At 46.7% G+C, this 20,076-nt stretch overlaps 1 pseudogene; it reads right to left on the reverse strand.

The window, feature by feature from the left end:
- Positions 1-262: 262 nt before the first annotated feature.
- LOC100356686 (protein SET-like) lies at positions 263-19,554 on the reverse strand (annotated as a pseudogene).
- Between the last annotated feature and the right edge of the window lie 522 nt (positions 19,555-20,076).

The raw sequence follows: 20,076 nt of genomic DNA on the forward strand, positions 1-20,076 counted from the left end.
AAAAAAAGAATCATTTTTAACTGCAAGGATGTCCATTAAACATCACAAGTGAACATGCCAAAGGAGAAGCCATGTTGGCAAAATGCTCACTTACCCCATCCAAACATCTCAAACCCACCATGCACTGACTTCCTGTAATTGCATTTTTTAAAGTGTTTTTTTTTTTTTCAAAGAGAGAGAGAGAAAGTAGGCAGACATGTGTTGGTAAATGCTAACTATCTCTTATTCACATAGAGACACAGTAGAATCTTTGAGCCCAATATCCAGTGAAAGGAAGGAAAAAGCTAGACTTCTAAGCACTACCACACAGGGGCCTACCACCTGCCAGCTTCCAGCAATGTGGAAGGAACAGCTTTTCTTTTTCCCTACAGAGCACGGTGGTGTTGATTCCGTACAGTTTTTGTGGAGATAAGAAGGGACGAAAAGGAATTTGGAAGAGAAAGAGAGTTTTTTTTTTCCCATTGTATTCTGTTTAAGGTATTTTTCTTGCCTGCATTAAGGTGAAAACCATGATGCAGAGAAAAGAGATCTCAAAAATAGGGAGATTGAACATAAGAGAGGAAAACAAAACTGTAATTGCTCCCAGGTACTGGAGAAAATTTAAAAGAAAAGAAAACAAAAAAGCTTGGACTCCATTGGTGTTTCCTTTTAGTCATCTCCTTCATCCTCCTCTCCTTCCTCTCCATCATCATTCCCATCTTCATCAATGTCTTCCAATCCTTCCTCTTCATCATCATCATCGTCTTCTCCATCCCCTTCCTCATCATCCATATCAGGAACCAAGTAGTGCTGCAACGGATTTGGCCAAATATCGTTTTGATGACCTCTCCCCACTCTTCTGCACCTGCAGCAGAATGGTCAGGAAGCCGGATACAGAAGCTCTCTGGGTCCTTGTGCTGCCTCTTCCTGCTGGCTTTGTTCTGCCTTTGACTTGAACGGTTCATCAAATCCTTTCCAGATTTCCATTTGATTTCAGTGGTCTTTGAAGATGGATCACCACTCTTTCAGATGACATTTTTTTGGAGAGAATTTTATTTTCAAAGTACAGATTTTCACCAAAGTAAAAATCTACGATTTAATATTTTCAAATTCTATCAAATTCTATCACTTCCACTCTGCAGATAAGGCAGCACCTCTTCACCCTCCTCCCCAAGTGGTGCAGATACTTGCTGATGGTTTGGGATTTTGGTGATAATTCTGACCTCTTCTGAAAAAGATGTTGGCATGGTTTGTTATATTTTTGTTTTAGTTTCAAAATCTCCTCCTGGGCTTGTTCATTTAGGCTGTCTATTTCATTTTGTACTTTATCAGTATGGTCAGTTGCTTCTTCTTATTTTTCTCCTTTCAACAAACCCTGAGAGGCCCAGGCCAGGCGTTGGTTTTGGCTTCTTCATTTGAAGCAGGAGCGAAGATGCGTGTTTGGAGGTCATGCTCCAAGGAAAATCCAAGAACCAGCACCAGAAAGGAAGTTTTCTAATTGTTCTAGGCAAGAAGTTAAATCCAGCACCTGTTACTCCATCTTGTCTACAACTGGAAGTCCTCTATTCCAATAACCTCATAAAAGTTCTCCAGGTAGTCTCTTTCACTGTTAAATTTAAAGATTTTTTTTTAATTTATTTGAAAGACAAGAATTACAGAAAGAGGCAGAGACAGAAAGTGAGAGAGGTCTTCCATTTGCTGGTTCACTCCCCCACACTGTTATATTTAAAGCTAATTTGGCCGGCGCCGTGGCTCACTAGGCTAATCCTCCGCCTTGCGGCGCCGGCACACCGGGTTCTAGTCCCGGTCGGGGCGCCGGATTCTGTCCCAGTTGCCCCTCTTCCAGGCCAGCTCTCTGCTGTGGCCAGGGAGTGCAGTGGAGGATGGCCCAAGTGCTTGGGCCTGCACCCGTAAGGGAGACCAGGAGAAGCACCTGGCTCCTGGCTTCGGATCAGCGCAATGCGCCGGCCGCAGCACGCCGGCCATGGCAGCCATTGGAGGGTGAACTAACGGCAAAAGGAAGACCTTTCTCTCTCTTCTCTCTCTCTCTCTCACTGTCCACTCTGCCTGTCAAAAATAAAATAAAATAAATAAATAAATAAATAAATAAATAAATAAATAAAAACTAATTCATTGGACTGATCTGGGAACACTAAGATAACAACTGTAAAAAGCACAACAGAGAGACTCCCATAATTTCTCTATAATATTAACTCTGAATAATGTTTTGTGTCTTTTATATTTCCTTCCATCTTCTCTCTATCTTTTGACTTTTGCATGGCTTTTTCATCAGTCCTCTGCCTACTTGATCTCTTTTTAGCCGTCAACACTAACCATTGTTAGTGTTTTTAGATTTTGTACACTGTTAGCTTCTAGGAGATACCTCCTTCCTGGTTTTAATCTAAGCCTTCCAATCTCTAAGAATGCTCTCTCATATAGCTTCCTTCACAAATTCCTCTTCCTCCATCTACCTTTAAATATTGACTTCTTCCCTGCTTCTCTTCTCATTATCTACGCCTTCCCTTAGTGATCTCATCACTTTCCCATGACTTCAGTTATCATCCATGTGCTTGTTACTCATGAATTTGTGTTTCCAAATTTCCTCAGTGCTCCAGAGCCGTATCACTAATTGCCTAAGGCAAATCTCTGCATTATGTGTGTTTCACATTTGATCCCCAATGGAACTATTATCTTCCCCAAGAACCTCAACTGTGCCATGGTTCCATCTCAAGGAATGGCACGATCTTGTACCTTCTCAAGCTAAACATGGAAGCCATACTCAGCTGTTCCTCCTTTCTTCTTCTTAATTCCCACATTTAGTGAGGGATCCTAATTCTTGACTAGTTAATTTCCTAAATGTTTCTTGGCTTCAAATCCATGCCTCAATTTCCCCACATTCCTGTTGTTCACACCTTCTTCATTTTTCTCTCACTTGGATGGACTATTGCGGTAGCCTACCGTTTAATCTCTGGATAAGCACTGGATGCATTGTGGTCTCTGCGAATCACCAACTAGATGATGTCCCTCTTTTCAAAAGCTCTAGTGGTTCCCCATAACTTTCGGGATATACTCTGACTCCTGTAGCTTAGTAAATACATGGCTTTTTTTTTTTTTTTTTTTAGATTTATTGCTTTATTTGAAAGGCAGAGTTACAGAGAGAAAGAAAAGGGGGAGAGAGAGAGAAAAAAAAGAGAGAGAGAGAGATCTTCCATCTGCTGGTTCACCAAATGATTGCAAGAGCTGGAGCTGGGCCAGGCCAAAGCCAGCAGCCAGGAGCTTCATCCAGGTCTCCCACATGGGTGGAAGGGGCCTGGGCATTTGCACCATCTTCCCCTCCTTTCCCAGGCACATTAGCAGGGAGCTGGATTGGAAGACTCCAACAAACGCCCATATGGGATGTTGATATTGTAGGCAGTGGCTTAACCTGCTGTGCCTCTGCATGGGGCCCAAGCACAAGGCTCTTAATGGTCCTCCTCCAAGCTCCCTTTTCAGCCTTACTTCCTGCTCCCCCAACGTGTTTGCTCCCCAAATACAGAATCCCCTCTACTTTAGTGCATATTCTTCTTTGTGTCTGAAAAGCCCTTCTCCATTTTTGTTTGACAAATGCTTTGTCCCATTTCAATAGACAGCTTAAATGTACATTTTTTTCCAGTGAACTCTGTCCTGGAATCCCTTAAGAAATGTATCCCCTGTTTCCTCCCATGCCCTGGCAACTCTTTCAATCCAATGAATACCACACTTGTCAAGGTGGGCTGTAACTATGTCTTAACATCTATTTCTCCTACTATAGTGAGATTTAAAAAAAATAGTGGCTGTCTTTCTTGCTCTTTTAAAAATCTTTTAGAGGGGCCGGTGCTGTGGCATAGCAGGTAAAGCTGCCGCCTGCAGTGCTGACATCTCATAAAGGCGCTGGTTTGGATCCCAGCTGCTCCACTTCTGATCCAAGTTCTTCCTAATGCACCAGAGAAAGCAACAGAAGATGGCCCAAGTCCTTGGGCCCCTGCACCCACGTGGGAGACTTGGATGAAGCTCCTGGCTCCTGGCTTTGGCCTGGCCCAGCCCAGGACCATTTTGGCCATTTGGGAAGTGAACAAGTGGATAGAAGACCTCTCACTCTCTCTTTCTGCCTCTGCCTCTCCTTTTCCATAGCTCTGACTTTCAAATAAATAAATGAATCTTTAAAAAAATAGAAAAAATATATTTATTTATTTTTATTTTATTTCAAAGTCAGAGAGAAGAGACAGGTGGAGAGAGATCCTCTGCCTGCTTGTTTACTCACCAAATGCCCTCAATGGCTGCAGCGAGGCCAAGCTGAAGTCAGGAGTCCAAACTCCACCTGAATCTCCCACATGGGTGGTAGGGATCTAGGTGCTGGGCCCCCATCTGTTGCCTCCCAGGATGCACACTAACAGGAGCTAGAATTGGAAGTGGAGCTAAGATTTGAACCCAGGCACTGAATATGGGATGTGAGTGTCCACAGTGGCATCTTAACTGCTGACCAAACACACATCCTCTTTTATTATTTTTTTATTTATGTGAGAGGTAAAGAGGCAGAGACTAAGAGATGCGCTCACACCGACTGACTGACAGATAGTTCCCATCCACGGGTTCACTCCTCAAATACCCACAGAGGCTGGGACTGCACCGGGGCTGAAGGCAGAAGCCAGAACTTCAATCCAGGTCTCCCACACGAGTGGCAGGAACCTATTATCTTGGGCATCACTGCTTGCTTCCCAGAGTCAACCTGGCAGGAAGCTGGGGTCAGGAGCCAGAGCTGGGAATCAAACTTTGGTTCTGTGATATGGGATATGGAAATCTTATCCTCTAGGCTAAATATCTAACCTCTAGGCAAAATGTCTGCTCCCAGCTGTGGCTATCTTATTCCTCTATGTATTTATCTTTCTAAGATCGACACTTGGTTTCCTAACCTGAGGCCTCTGTGTAGGCTTCAGTGAGCCCCATGAGTTCCGTGATACTTGTGGCAGGAGAAATTACATGTTTGGACAGTATTTTCCTGGGAAGCTCCCCTGTGGTCACCAGATTTTCAGAGGGGCCCTGCATCACAAATAGTTAAGTGTCCCTACTTTAGGAAAAAAATTTTGCCAAGTTGTTTTCAGAAACCTGATCCTCAGCTGGAGCCTACACTTCACAATGGGAACTGGACAACTTTCTGTTCTGCTGATATCTGTCATTCTTGATATAGGAGAGCTGGAGCGAGGGCAGGGGCGTGCAGCAGCTCTCTTGTGGATGGGAACATCCAAAAGACTGAATTCTCAAAGCCCAGGAATCTTCCGCCCTTCCACCCTCTGTCTCTGTCTCTCTGTCTCTCTCCCTCATTCCCGGCTTCCTTCTTCTCTCTCCCCTCCTTTCTCTTTCACACCCACGAGCACACACATACTAGAATGAATGCAAACTCACATGCACGCGCCTCTGCATGCACACAAATACACATGCACACTCATCTGCATGCATACAGGTAAACACACAATCCAGCCACATACCAATGTGCATTCTGAATCACACATGCCTTGCTCCTATGTGCTCCGCATGTACACACACACACACACACACACACACACGCTCATGGGAAACTCACAGGACCTGGCTCCTGCTCCTCCCTCCCGCACAGCGCCAGCACTGCCCCTGGCATCAGGCCCGCGGAGACAGCCGAGTGGAGCCATCTGTCACGCCGAGGTTCCTGAGCGCCGCCCATCCTGCCTGAGCTCAGCCGGTCGGCATGCCGAGCACGCAGCCTTGCTATTCTCTCCGGCTGAATCATGCTGAGTGAGCTGGCCCGGTTAGAGTTTATCAAATCGGAACAGAATTTTGGCAAAACAGATGACTTGTGAGCTTGGCATGTGTGGGCTTGGGAGGTGGAGACCTGTGGGGTGGGGGGAGGAGAAAGGGAGGGAATTGCTATTGGATATACTGGGAGCTGCCAGACACTAAGTTCAAGAAGCAGGGTGGCAGGGGAACTTAGGTGCAGGAAGTGAAGTTTAAAAAACAAAACAAAACAAAAAAAACCCTGATTCTGATTCCAGGGTTCTGCCAATTAGTAGCCATGTGACTTTGAACATGCTAATTTTACCTCTTAGAGCCTTGATTTAGGTTATAGAATCAAATCATCTAACTCAAAGGTTGGTAACGGGGCTGGCGCCATGGCGCAGTAGGTTAATCCTCTGCCTGTGGCGCCAGCATTCCATATGGGCACCGGTTCTAGTCCTGGCTGCTCCTCTTCTAATCTAGCTCTCTGCTGTGGCCTGGGAAGGCAGTAGAAGATTGCCCAAGTCCTTAGCCCCTGCGCCCGCATGGGAGACCAGGAAAAAGCACCTGGCTCCTGGCTTTGGATCGGCACAGCTCCAGCCATTGCGGCCATCTGGGGAGTGACCCAATGGGAAGAAGACCTTTCTCTCTGTCTCTCCCTCTGAGAAGGTACTTATCAATCAACATGTTGCCCTAGCATAATAAGTACTTAATCGATGGTAGCTTTGGTCAGAGAAGAAGCAAGGTCAAAGAGAACATGTAGACCAGCTAGCCCAGCCTAACCAGCCCTTCATCCACACCCCATCCTCACTGACCACCAGCTTGGTACCTAAAGTGGCTTCCAGTCTTCACCTGCAAGCTGCACGCCCGTCTTGTGCTCCATCCACCACTTGTCCAGCTACCTGGCTAATGTTCCTCCCACTCCCCTCCTGACCCTGAAAATTGGCTGTCTTGATACCACTTTCAACCCTGCCCCGCCCTTCTGGTTGCTTCTGCCTCTGGTTGCTCCACCCACACAGCTCCCACCACCTATCTCATTACCTGGTTTGAGACAATAATGAAAATTATAGCAATACATGGAATTTACCATTCCCTTATTAGGTGCCAGACACTTGTAAACCAAATCTCAGTTAATCTTCACCATTTTATAAAGTAGATAGTAATATTATCTCCATTTTACAATGGAAGAAACGGAGGTATCCAAAGCTCAAGTAATTGTCCGTAATAAGACACCGATTCTAAGGACATGCTATCATCTCGTGTACTGCTAAGAGACACTGGCAGTATACCGTGTTTCAATGCTACGGTGCGTCCTGATGTCAGAAATGTTCAACAGCCGGGAGTGAGTGGTGAGGAGAGTAATTCACAGATCAGAGCCGTGCAGCGATTGTGTCGGAGCCAGGCTCTGCCCCCGGGAAGCCCATGTGACACAAGTGCCTCCACCACACTTTGCTGTCAGAGTCACAGGTACTGACCACCGTGTGGAGCGGACACTGTGAAGTTCTTCAGATGCACTGCTTCCTTCAGACCTCATCGACATCCCACGAGCTAGGGATTTTTCTCCACTTTGTTCTATGGATGAGGAAACAGGCTCAGAGAGGTGATATGATTTGTCCGAAAGAGCATCGTAAGCCATGGAACCACATTCAAAACCAGGCTTTCTGATTGCCAGTTCTTTACTCCTAAACATCCTCTGAGTCAGGTAGCTTCTCTCTGCCTAGGTGGTTTCCACAGCTTCCTCTGAAGGTCTCCACCGGCTTGCCTGGGAGGCTGTCCTCACGATTTCCAGCTCCAGTGCGTTTTGCTTGTGGAGGAAGAGTGGCGCAAGTCAGAACGCTGGCTTCTTTTGCAATTCCATCCTTGGTAGTAACCTCTGCACAGGACTTGCTTGCAGTGGACCTCACTCACCTACTCCTGGCACCTGACAAAATTCGTATGCTCTTCTTTGAGAGCATACATGTAGGGAATCTGCATAAGGCATTAGTGCATTGTTAGAATGTTTTTAGCTCTGCTGGCGCCGCGGCTCACTAGGCTAATCCTCTGCCTGTGGCGCCGACACCCTGGGGTTCTAGTCCCAGTCAGGGCACCGGATTCTATCCCAGTCACTCCTCTTCCAGGCCAGCTCTCTGCTGTGGCCTGGGAGGGCAGTGGAGGATGGCCCAAGTCCTTGGGCCCTGCACCCGCATGGGAGACCAGGAGAAGCACCTGGCTCCTGGCATCAGATCAGCGCGGTGCGCCGGCCGCAGCGGCCATTGTGGGGTGAACCAACGGCAAAGGAAGACCTTTCTCTCTGTCTCTCTGTCTCTCTCACTGTCCATTCTGCCTGTCAAAAAAAAAAAAAAAAATGTTTCTAGCTCTAGTCCCCAGCCACATTTCTGGCCTTGATAAACAAAAGTTCCCACTAAACTTGGAAAATCCCCCAGGATCTCCAACTCCCTACCTTTGTCCGTGCCTTTCCACAGATCTGTAAAGTGCTTTTATTGTCACCTATGATCCAGCCTACCCCAAAGACCTAGTTCATAGGCTTCCTTCTAGGAGGCGTTCCTGAAAAGCTGTCCTAGAAATGATCCATTTCTCCTATTTAATCTTTGACTGTAAACTCTTTAAAATTTATTTATTTATTTTATTTATTTTACCTTATTCGAAAGGCTGAGGGACAGAGAGACAGATGGATAGAGAGCACTCATATTCTGATTCCCTCCCCAGACATCCACAACACTCGGGGCTTGGATAGACTGAATCGAGGAGCTGGGAACTCAATCTGGGTCTCCCACATGGGTGGCAGGCACCCAAGTTCTCGAGTCATCACGTGCTGCCTCCCAGGGGGCGTGTTATCAGGAAGCTGGGTTGGAAACAGAGTAGCCTGGTCTCTGACTCCAATATGGGATGCGGATATCCCGAGCTGCGACCTTAATGGCTGTGCCAGATGCCTGCCCTGACTCTGAACTCTTATGACATGCATTGCTCATAGCTTTGTAATTGAGTTTCTGACGTGCAAGACTCCTCTGCAGAGGACTGAGTTGGCTTTTCTTCCTAACATCCCCTCCTGCATTTCGTAGCAGCAACTTGGTTTTTCTCTGGTTAGCCATCTTGCTGCTGCTGCTGCTGCTGCTTCTTCTTCTTTTTTTTTTTTTTTTTTTTTTTTTGACAGGCAGAGTGGACAGTGAGAGAGAGAGACAGAGAGAAAGGTCTTCCTTTGCTGTTGGTTCACCCTCCAATGGCTGCCATGGCTGGTGCGCTGGGGCTGGCGCACCGTGCTGATCCGATGGCAGGAGCCAGGTGCTTCTCCTGATCTCCCATGCGGGTGCAGGGCCCAAGTACTTGGGCCATCCTCCACTGCACTCCCGGGCCACAGCAGAGAGCTGGCCTGGAAGAGGGGCAACCGGGACAGAGTCCGGCGCCCCGACCGGGACTAGAACCCGGTGTGCCGGCGCCGCAAGGCAGAGGATTAGCCTAGTGAGCCGCGGTGCCGGCCCCATCTTGCTTCATTTTTACTTCATGTGTCTTGGGTGACCTCACCTCCCAAATCCAGAGGCAGGCATGTGACTTGGGCCTTTTTAGTTGCTATGATTGGCTCGTTGAAGGGCAGATGTTTCAGTAAAAAGCCTTGATCATTATACTAGGACTTCTTCTGGAACTATTGGAATAAGAAGCTCTGCTTTGCTGTGTTTGGATGTAGACACAGAGCTGCGAGGGGCTTTCTGAGGATGAAGCTACCCAGGAGTGAATTACAGAAAGAAACATCATCTTGAGGCTAACACAGTTGAGAGCCCATGGATCTTGGATTCCATTCTTCCTGAAGCTGGAAGTAATATGCTTGGACTACCCCTACTCACTTTTTTTTTTCCTTTTAAGCTAGTTTGAGTTGGGTTTCTGTAATGTGTAATTAAAAGATATGAACACATCCTCAATTTATTTTTGAACTTCAAGAAGGTGAAGACTTGATCTTTTTAAAATTTTTATTTATTTATACATTCATTCATTCATCTGAAAAGCTGAGTGAGAGAGAGAGAAAAAAAAAAAAAAACAAACAGAGAAATCTTCCATCCACTGGTTCATTCCCCAGATGATACAACAGCTGGGGCTGGGCCAGGCTGAAGCCAGGAGCCAAGAACTCTGCCACATGGGTGGCAGGGACTCAGACATTTAGGCCTGATATTTTCCCAGCACATTAGCAGGGAGCTCAATCAGAAGTGACGCAATCCGGTTTTGAACCACTGTTCTGATCTGGAATGCCAGCATCACAAGTGGTGGCTTCACTTGCTACGTCACAACACCATCCCCAAGGCTTGCTCTCTTTAACTTTCCGTCCTCTCAGGGCTTAACACAGCCCCTAGGAAGACAGAGGGTCCTCAAGAAGGGGTGGTGACTGACAGATGGATGCTCACGTCATTCAATCTCACTTTTCCTAAGCGCCTACAAAATGCTGAGCTGTGCTCAGGGATCACGAGGAGTCATTACACATGGTCCTTGGGAGGACTTTTTAATTTAGTAAAAGAAGAAGATATGAAAACAAGCACCTTATAATAACCTGAGCTGTAATAGAGATTTGAACACATTTTGGCGGGATCCCAAAGGGTTCGGGTGATGGGATTGGGAAGGCTTTTCAGAGGAGGTGACATCTGAGCTGAGTTCTTAAAGAACAATTACAAGTTTCTAGGTAGAGAAGTGGGGGAAAGTACCTCAAGGATAGGCTCTTGCAGGAAGACAGAACAAGATAATGTATAATTATAAAATTAATAAGAATATTGGGGCCGGCACTGTGGCGTAGCGGATAAAGCCGCTGCCTGCATTAATCTATGCATCCCGTATGGGTGCTGGTTTGAGTCCCGGCTGCTCCACTTCTGATCCAGCTCTCTGCTGTGGCCTGAGAAAGCAGTAGAAGATGGCCCAAGTCCTTGGGCCCCTGCACCCTGTGGGAGACCCGAAAGAAACTGGTAGCTCCTGGCTTCGGATCAGCACAGCTCTGGCTATTGCGGCCTACTGGGTGGGGAGTGGACCAGTGGATGGAAGACCGCCCCCCTCTCTGCCTCTCCTCTTCTCTCTGTGTAACTCTTTCAACTAAATAAATAAATCTTAAAAAAATTAAAAAAAGAATATTACCATTTCCTTTTCCTCTGATTTCCTCACATACACTTTTCTTCTCTTTTGTCTCACATGTCAACAGAACCAGTAAACAGCACAGGCTCTAAGCTCTAAAAGATTTTGGTTCTGGCAATTACTATCCATATGACCTTGAGCAAAGCCTCTCACATCTTAACAAATAAGTTCAATGGTTGCATCTGCCTCCTAAGATTGTTGAAGGGCCAGCATTGTGGCACAGTGGGTTAAGCCCCAACTCGGGATGCCGGCATTCCACAGCAGAGCATTGATTCGAGTCCTGGCTGCTCCACTTCCTATCCCAATTCCTGTTAATGCACATAGGAAGGTGCATTAATGCAACTAGGTGGAAGATGGCCCAAGTACCTGGCACCCTGCCACCCATGTGGGATACCAGGATGGAGTTCCTGGCTCCTGTCTTGGGCCTGGCCCAGATGTGACTGTTGCAGACATTTGAGGAGTAAACCAGCAGATGGATGAGCTCTCTCTCTCTGTCTCTCCCTCTCTCTCACTCTTTCTCTGTAACTCTGCCTTTCAAATAAGTAAGAGAAAATAAGAAAGAAAATTTTTTAAGAAAAAGGGTTTTGAAAACATTCCATGAAATCACAAGTATATAGCATGTGCCTGGCACAAAGCAGTTCTGAAGAAATGTTAGCTGCTATTATTTTTAGTGTCATACTTAAGCGCCTCTAAGCACAAAGGAACAGAAAACCTAACTCAAACTGGCATAAACAATAAGGAGATTCTTCATCTCACATAATGGGGAGTCTTGAAGTGGAGCAGGCCCTAGGAAAGGAATAATCAGGGCTCTGACTCTGTCTCTCTGCAGTTCTCCCAGCTCGGCCCCCTTCTGTATCAGCTCTGTCTGCAGGCTGGCTTCCCCCACTGTCCAGAGACGGTTGTGACACTGGGACCTTGCAACTGTGACAACATGCTTCCCTGCTCACACCCATCACAACAGAAAAAACAAATCTCCCTCAAACAGAAATATACAGCCCTTCCTCCAACCTGTTTAGGCCACCTTATGTTTTATGCCTGCTTCTATATCAATGACTGTGACTAGGAGGGTTCCCTGTGCTGACTGGCATCAGCCCAACTTCCAGAATGGGTCACTAGTAAGTAAGGTTGGGTTGTCATGATTGGCTTAGATGAATAGAAATATAACTGGGGATCCACTCCTAGCAGTAGCGATGAGGTCCAGCTTTCAACTAATCACATGTGTGCATCGTGGCAAGGTTAGAGGTACTATTAAGAGAAGGAAGGATTAACTGGATGTTGACTGACTAACCAACAGCATCCTCTGCGATTATAGCTACTTCATTGTTCGCATGCTGGCTCACATGGGTCTCTTTAAACATTTTTATTTATTTATTTATTTGAAAGGCAGAGTTACAGAGGCAGAGAGAGAGAAAGAGAGTTCTTCCATTCACTGATTCACTCCCCAAATGGCCTCAGTGGCTGGAGCTGGGCCGATCCAAAACCAGAAGCCCAGAGCTTCTTCCAGGTCTCCCACACAGGTACAGGGACCCAAGGACTCGGGCCATCTTCTACTGCTTTCCCAGGCCATAGCAGGGAGTTGGATCAGAAGTGGAGCAGTCGGGACTCAAACCAGCACCCATATGGGATGCCGGCACTGCAAGCAGTGGCTTTACCTGCTACGCCCCAGCACGGGCCCCTCCTTGACTTTCTAACATCCAAGTGCTGAGTAGGCTGCTCTCGGCAATTTTCCTTTCTTCCTACATGGTACTGATTATAATCTTTTTCTTCTCCCTTTTCACGATGACTACCTCTTATTCCCTGCTTGTAAAACATTAAATATTTTTGTTGAAATAAATCAGGAAAACTAAGTGGTCCCTACATCCTGTGATTTAAGACATGGAACCTCCTTTTTTTTTTTTTTTTTTGAAATGTACATTCATGTTTTTAGGTATGCGTTTGAGAAATGCTAGATATTTCTGAGTCTATCAATCCATGACTTACTGAATTTTATACTCTTTAAAGTCTTCTTTGGTATGAATACTTTTAAAAAAATTTTTTAAGAAAACGACTCCTCTGCCTTTTCCCATACCATCACCACACTAAAATCTGTCTGCCTCTTATAAGGGACAAAGGATAGGGCCTTCTTTTCTTAGTTGATATATTCTACGACTGAGGAATAATGATTAAAAAAAAAACAGATATGTGTTGTCTAATGCTTTTCAGTGAAACTTGCCCATGTTCTTTTGTTAATTATAAAATTAAAAATCAATGTGGGCTTCTACAGTACTACTTGTTTAAAGGAAAAAGTGAAACTCTCTCTACTTCTCTGAGTCCCCAGAGGTAACTACCATTAATGGGTTGTGATATCTTCTTATTTTTTCTTTGCTTCCCTGCCACGCCACTAGAATTTCAGTTTCCCCTCCATGGTTCAGGTTGATGCCAGGAAGCAGTTTGCTAGGTGGGGATTCCATTTGTAACTTCCCTTGCACCCAGGTGTGGCTGTGTACACTGCTCTTGCCAGCAGAATATGAGCAGAAATATGTATCATTTCTGGGCCAAAGCTTTCAGGAAGTGAGTATGACTCCTCCGCCCGTTCCCCTTCCTTCTGCCTGTGAAAGCCCTAGGGGAGGGCGCACCACAAGATGAAAGGACCCCGGCTCTTTGAGTCACGGAGGGAAAAGAGCTACCTGCCAAACAACCTTAAACCGAGTGTGAGTGAGAAATGAATAGGGATTCTATTTGAGCCTATATACGCTTGGGGATTTATTTGTTACAGCAGCTAGCAATACTTCAATCAATCCAGCCTATGGAGGGGCAGATGTTTGGCATAGCAGTTAAGGTCCCCACACCCTTTATCAAAGTAAACTAGGTTCAATTCCTGGCTCCAGCTCCTGATTGCAGCTTGCTGCCAATGCAGACCCTACAAGGCAGCAGGTGATGGCTCAGCTTGGGCACCTGCCACCCATGTGGGAGACCTAGATTGAGTTCCCAGCCCCTGGCTCTGGTCCTCCCAGCCTGGCCCTGGCCATTAAAACCAGCAGATGGGAGCTCTGACTTGGTCTCTCTGACTCTCAAATAAATAATTTTTTTTAAAAAAGTAAAAATATATAGCATGTACAAATACAAGTGAGTTATGTTACATTATATTCACCTACACAATCTGAGAGAGGCTCACATTACCCCATGATGCTACCCGGCTTTCAGCATCTCCAGAGAAGTCACCAACAGACAGACCCAAGGGGTAGAAGAACCATGGCTGGAAACTGGGTCTTGCGGCCCCAAAGCTGTGCTCTTTCCCGTGCCCCCTTTCCAAGTACGAAACTGGCCTCTGCCTGCCTCTCTAAGAACACTGCGTAGTAAGAAGGTGTTGTTTCTTGGACTTCCTGGGTGACTCAGAGCAGCTGCATTCCCCTGCGAGGCGGGGAGTAACCCCAGGTAGGCTCTGCCCACCCAGGACTCTGTGGCTTCCTGCCTTCTTCAGTTAAGAGTTTCTCAGACAAGGAGGAACCTTAAAAATGTGCACGTTTCCCGGAAGACATGGTTTATTCTGAGAAGGCCAGGCTGCAGAGGCTGACCAGAGCCAGACTGTACGGGGCATGGTGAGCAACGGTAGAGACCAGAAGAGTCCAGAACTAAACGCCCCCTTCTCCTGCCTGACATCAACACCCACCAGGCCTCAGGGTTCTGAAGCAGGAAGCTTATGTCTCCCAAGGGGGTTCCATGTCCCAGATGCCCCTAGAAAGTGAGCTGTAGAGCCAGATGGTCTCAGCTGTCACAGGCTTCCAGGAAACCTCAACAGTTCTAAGAAGCTCCACCTCCTGCTTCACACCTGGAGCCTGGGTTCTTGGTGGGGAAAGGCTGGGGGTCTTCACCTACAGCTCCCCCTCCTCCTCCATGGGGACCCCCTCACCTTGGGGATCTCCCTAAGTGCGCAGCTGCTCATACAAGCAGTGTGGCAGCAGGAGGGGGCAGGGCAGGCAGTCTCTCAGCTCTAGATTCTGGGATCTCGCACTTCCCTGGAGCACCCTCCACACCCACTCCTCTTAGCTCAGCAGCCTTCCGTCACCTCCTGAGCTGTAGCTGGGCCCAGAGGTGAGCTAAAGCAACTGCTAACCCAAAAAGCATCTCATTGTGATGATGAAATAAAGCAAATCAATGTTTCCCAGCGTGGAAACAGCATTGATGGGACATAAAATGATTTAAGATTCCATACAATCACCAGCATTAAATAGTCTTAAGTTGGCCCTTTTTCATCCCTTGTCAATCTTTTTTGATTACATTAAGAGAATCGCTCTTTATGACTATTATCTGTCAATAAACTATAAGACTATATTTTAAAAACCAACGATGAATGTCTCTGTGCTTTGCTGGAAGGTATTTAACCACTTCTTTAATGCCAGTAAAACCCATCAGGAATACAAAAGAAAGATAAATAAATAAATAGTATTAGAAATAAAGGTACAATCATAACAAACGTTTTCTAAAATAATGTAATCTTTTTCAAAAAAAGACATCCTTTACAGAAGAAACACGATTTTACTCACCTAGAAACAAATGTAATAAACATGTGTGGTTGGTCTTTGTCAAGAAAATTATAGCACATTGATGAAAACCGTAAGATGAAACCTAAACAGATGTAGAGATATAGTATGGAGAAGAAGACTCAATATTAAAAGGGTGTAATTTCTCCCAAATTATTCTTGAAATTTAATGCAATCCCTATCAATATTCTGACAGGGGTGTGTGTGTGTGTGCATGAGAGAGAGAGAGGGAATGTGAAATTTTTCTAGATGATTCTAAACTTGATTTGGAAGAGCAACGAAGGCTGCTACATACAGTGTGATAAGGAAAGAACACTCTGAGGGATGCTGGGTGAGGAGGGAAGCACGTCCAGGCAGCAGCTGGCCTGGAATGTTCCAGGACCACGGAGGGGTCAGTGCAGCTGGAGGGCACTGAATGAGTGGCAGAAATGAGGTCAGAGAAGGAGCCAGGGGCCTGGTTATGCAGGGCCTGGCAAAGTACGGTACAAGCTCTGAAATTAACTCCGCAGTGAGGAGAGTGACTCAATCTGAGTTAAACATCTTAAAGATTTTGGAAGGGTTGAAAATATGAAGTAAACATGCTTTAGGTAGAATAGAAGTGCCGTAAAAGGGGCAAATGAATGACTGGAATTTTGGGAGTTCTGCGTTAAGTAATTCCTTAGGTCACAGATTTGGTCTTTCTAATTCAGCTCAGCAAACAGAACGGGAAAGGAATCTTAGCTCTTGGAGCCAACACTGACAAACGTGCAGGAGGGGCCGGCCAAGCCCAGGCTTTCTTCCTGCCACTCCAGCTCATGGCTGATGTCCCAGGAAATCTCCCCCGTGCCTGGGCCTCCACTCCAGCCCCCCAGGGAGCTGATCCAAAGAGCAGCTGACCAGCTCCTAAATAACATCACTAACCTCAAAATGAATGAAGCCTAGAGAAGGCGAGAGCTGCAAGGGACTCCAGAGGGAATAATAAAATAATACATTATAATTAAACCAGCAGATCCCTAAGCGAAATCATCCTGTTAGAAAAACTATTCATTCAGTCAACAAATATTAATCAAGCATGCCACACCTGCCAGCACTATGATTAACAAAATCAGCCTAGGGGCTGCCCTCCCACAGCCTCTATTCTAATGTGGGGAGGAGACAATAAGCAAATAATGAAGTTGTTATTATTATAAGATACTTAGTGTCTTGGAGGAAACTGACCGGTCATGTGACAGAGCAGAGGTCGGCAAACTACACTGGTGAGCAGGTCAAGTCTGGCCTCCTGCTTTTTTTGTAGCTAAGGTTTTATTGGAAAACACCCACATTTTATGTATTGTTTATCCTTGCTTTCACGCTATAATGGCAGGTTTGAGTATTTGTAATGGAAACCTATGGCCTTCAAGTTCTAAAAGATGTATACCTGGCCATTTACAGAAAAAGTTTGCCTACTGCTGTTATAGGAGATCGTGGGGGACAAGAAGTCCCAACAAACCAATAAAAGCAAAGTCAAAATGTATGTTCACTGTGAAGACAATTGTGTAAAGCTGTATGTAAGGATGTGCAGAATACGTAGCTGATACTGGATGCAGAATGGGTGATTTTGTTTTCCTCTTTCAGTACTGCCATTAGTACTGAATCATTACATTTATTAAAAATCTAGATAAAGTTATTTTTAAACACTTATTTATTTACTTGAAAAGCAGAGTGGCAGAGAGAGATAGAGAGAGAAAGAGAGAGAGAGAGAAAGAGAGAGAGATTGATTCCATATGTTTCTTCATTTCCCAAATGAAATGGCCGTAACAGCCAGATCTTGGCTAGGCTGAAGCCAACAGCCAGGAACTCCATCCTGGTCTCGCATATGGGTGGCAGGGACCCAAGTTCTTGGAACATCTTTCACTACTTTTCCAGGTGCATTAGCAGGAAGCTGTGTGGAAGCAGAGTATCTGGGACTCCAACCAGGGCTCTGATATGAGATGCCAGCGCCACAGGAGGCAGCTGAATTCGCTGCACCACAACTCTGGCCCCTGTGGTTGAATCTTCGGGCTGTTAGGAAGAGAGTTATTCAGCTTATTTCAAGTAATGTGAGTGTATGGTAAGCAGGGAGAGAGCATGATAGAGACTGAGTTGCACAGGAAGGCACACATTACTGGGTCCAAGGAGAGGACTCCTGCGATGCGGCTGGGCCATCTGATCTGGAAGGTTTCCCTGGACCTTCACCACACGGAGCTGTCAGTGTGGCTCAATTCCTGGCTGGGCGGGCCCATCTACGCGTGTCTACTTCTTTCTTTTAATGCTGGTTCCACCCATCACTTCTCCTTCCTCGTATTTTCCATCTCCTTACAACTTTCACTTGTCATTAGCTCATTCGTTTGCCTACTTCCTTCTAAATCTTAACCCTTGAGTGAATGCTTCCGCTGCTAAATATCTCCTTCTCTCAGCGTTTCTCTTAAAAAAACAAAGTGAAAAAAAATGTGGGTACCTCAGTTTCCCTTTTTGTAGTATTCCATATTGTAGGTCACTGTCCCGCCTATGAACTTGTCACACTTGGGCTCAGATTGTCACACCCATCTGTCCAGTCAGTTGTGGCCAAAAGGAGATGGACTCACATGGGAAAACAGGGCTCCCCTTGGCTGCCTCCAGAGGGAACAATAAGCAGAGAATTTTCCCTTAGGAGGGAGGGAGAGGGGAGATTAACAGTCAAGTTAATTGACATGTTGACTACCACCCTGTAATGTCTGCCCTGGCTGGGACCATCTCTAGGTGCCCAAATCAGTGATTCTGTGATTAGCCCATGAGGGCTTGGCCCCTGGAGGACCTGGGTCTGTGACCTCAAATGAACTGTTTCTGGCCGGAAGTTTCCCAGATGGCCATGATTGCTTGGTTTGGGCAAACCCATTCTTCTCTCCTTACCCCCTAAACTTCCCCTAGCCCTTCCCCAATTTAGAGACAGCAGCAAGAGAGAAAGAAGGACAATGCCTTCCGCATGTGGGTCTCAGACCCACAGAACAGAGCAGTCCCTTGGGAGGAAGCCTGTGGCAGAGTTGCTGGAGAATTTCTGATTTTCTGCTTTGGGCCTTGGTAATTCAGGGATGATGTGGTTGCAGCCTGAAGGGATAATTTTGCAATTTCACCCCTGATAGCATTGGCTCTGGCTCTGATGTTTGGGCCACCTCTGGTTTAGAGATGAATTAAAGAAAGAGCTGCTGCCTCCCAAATTTGGCAAAACCAAGAATGGGCGGCGGCTGCGCAGGCCCTGGGAATCTCCTGGGCAGGAGGAGCAGGCTCCACTCAGCTGTTTCCATTCCCCACACACTTTTCCCAGTGGCTCTGAATGCCTGAAATTAGCCAGTAGACCTTCCTTTCACCTGGAGGCTTTGGTCTCAATTAAAATGCAACTCCCTAGGCTGCCCGAGACCATACTCAAAGCTGGCATCAGTCCCTGGGCTTTCCGGAAGACTGAGTTTCACATACTTTCCTCTTATTGGATGTGGAAAGGGAGGCCCAACTGTGTGTGTGTGTATGTGTGTGTGTGTTGGGGGTAGCTGTGGGAGGTGGGATTGAAGGAAGAAATGTGTTCGGGATTGGGCCTGCAGGGGACATTGTGGCATAGTGAGTTAGAACACCATTTGGGATGCCTGTGTCCCATATTGGAATGCTGGTTCCGGTTCCAGCCACTCTATTTCTGATCCAGCTCCCTGCTAATGTGCTTGAGTGGTAGTGAATGATGGCCCAAGTGCTTGGACCCCTGCCACTGATGTCCAGCTGCCCTGCTTCTGATCCAGCTTCCTGCTAATGCACTTGGGAAGGCAGCAGATGATGGCGCAAGTGGTTGGGCCCCTGCCTCCTGCCTGGGAGAGCTGCATAGTTTCTGGCTCTTTCTGTCGGTCTGGCCTAGCCCTCTCTGTTGCAGTCACTTTATGAGTGAACCAACAGATGGAAGATCTCTCTCTGTCTCTCGCTGTGTGTCTCTCCTCTCTGTTACTCTGCCATTTAAATACATAAAATACAATCTTTAAAATAGGGAAAAAGGAGGAAGGGAGGGAGAATCCTTCCTATTCATTAACTCTAGCCTCCTCCCCATAAAGCCCCACTGCTGTCTGCGCTACACTGACCCCTGACGTTGCTGCCTCTTGGACCTAGCTGTCCTCTGCTGGTTACTGATGCCGCTATCATTTGGCCCCAGGTAGGAGGTCAATATTCTCTCCTTGGCGTCCATGGACGAAGTTTAGACAATCCCTTCCCTTCAATGTTCCATATCTCAGCAGAGACCAGCTGATAATGTTTACGGGAAGTGATTGATGACTGTGGCGTAAACAAATAGCAGGTGTTGCCTTCCATTGACTGCACAGACTCAGCTCCTTGCTCAGGACCCATCCTGGTCCGTCTCCTGCTGGGTTCTGGGCCTGGCTCCACACAGCAGGAGTCAATACTTATCACCGGCCGGCGCCGCGGCTCACAAGGCTAATCCTCCACCTGCGGCGCTGGCACCCCAGGTTCTAGTCCCGGTCGGGGCGCTGGATTCTGTCCCAGTTGCTCCTCTTCCAGTCCAGCTCTCTGCTGTGGCCAGGGAGTGCAGTGGAGGATGGCCCAAGTGCTTGGGCCCTGCACCCGCATGGGAGACCAGGAGAAGCACATGGCTCCTGGCTTCGGATCAGCACTATGCGCCGGCCACAACACCCTGGCTGCAGCGGCCATTGGAGGGTGAACCAACGGCAAAGGAAGACCTTTCTCTCTGTCT

This window comes from Oryctolagus cuniculus, chromosome 1 (genome assembly GCF_964237555.1).
Source record: "Oryctolagus cuniculus chromosome 1, mOryCun1.1, whole genome shotgun sequence".
Taxonomy (NCBI): domain Eukaryota; kingdom Metazoa; phylum Chordata; class Mammalia; order Lagomorpha; family Leporidae; genus Oryctolagus; species Oryctolagus cuniculus.